At 35.7% G+C, this 1,030-nt stretch overlaps 1 pseudogene; it reads right to left on the reverse strand.

Moving 5' to 3' along the window:
- Positions 1 to 622: 622 nt before the first annotated feature.
- On the reverse strand, positions 623 to 741 carry LOC120609925 (uncharacterized; annotated as a pseudogene).
- Positions 742 to 1,030: the final 289 nt, after the last annotated feature.

The raw sequence follows: 1,030 nt of genomic DNA on the forward strand, positions 1-1,030 counted from the left end.
CATAGGTGATGCCCTGAGTGTAGTTTTAATTTAACTGTAGGGCCCTGAAACTATATCTTCATAAGATGAACATCTGCGCTTTCTTGAGGCTCGCACATTTATGACCAGATTACTAATCTGCGTGTAAACATTATTTCCCTGCTTTTCGCCTTCTAGCAGGATTATTTTACTAATCCAATTTATCTCAACCTTAAGAACTCTACTTTCCTCCAGATTATGATATAATCATCCACCATGTACTAAGAAAAAACTAAAACCTGCCACTCCCCACCAGCTACACAGATTTTGTTAAATTTTACTTTCCGTAATTTTTGAAATGAACACCACTGTTTTCTTTTTTATTTAGACATAAAATTATATTTTTATCTTTGATTATTTGCTGTTTTAAAATCTCTATTAATCTCTCCAGAAGTAAGGGGAATAATTGCTACTTGAGTCTATGTAGACCTAAACTGTTTTGGAAAAACATAGAATTTTTTATTGTTGATATTATGATAAAATAGACAGTAGAGAAAGCAGTTTGAGACTCTTTATTTTATTTCTTTAGGTGAAGTGACCCTTGGTTGACCTCAGAGATTGCAAGGACCTTGTCAGTTTACAATCTCTTATTTTTTATTTTTTATGCCTACAGCACCTGATCTTCCTAGGTGGTCTCCCATTCAAGTACTAACCAGGCCCGACCCTGCTTAGCTACTGAGATCAGACCAGATCGGGCTTGTTCAGGGTGGCATGACTATAGACAGTCTGAGACTCTTAAAGGAGGTACTTATAAAGTTGTTTCTAGGCACACCAGGATTGAAGATCTGATTGACATATCTTTTGTTGATTTAAGATTATGCCCTAAATGAGCTGAGGCACCCCCATGACCTATCATCTTTACTCAAAAGGCATAGTAAACCTATTTTATCTCAAAGTTATATGGAATAAGACTCGATCACGGAGCTACTTTTGTATACCCTGTGATTCAAAAAGAGATAGTTTCATCAAAATCTCAGGTGGATTATGGTGTGACTTTTCCTTTAAAGCAATT

This window comes from Pteropus medius, unplaced genomic scaffold, assembly GCF_902729225.1.
Source record: "Pteropus medius unplaced genomic scaffold, Ma_sr-lr_union100, whole genome shotgun sequence".
Classification (NCBI taxonomy): Eukaryota; Metazoa; Chordata; class Mammalia; order Chiroptera; family Pteropodidae; genus Pteropus; species Pteropus medius.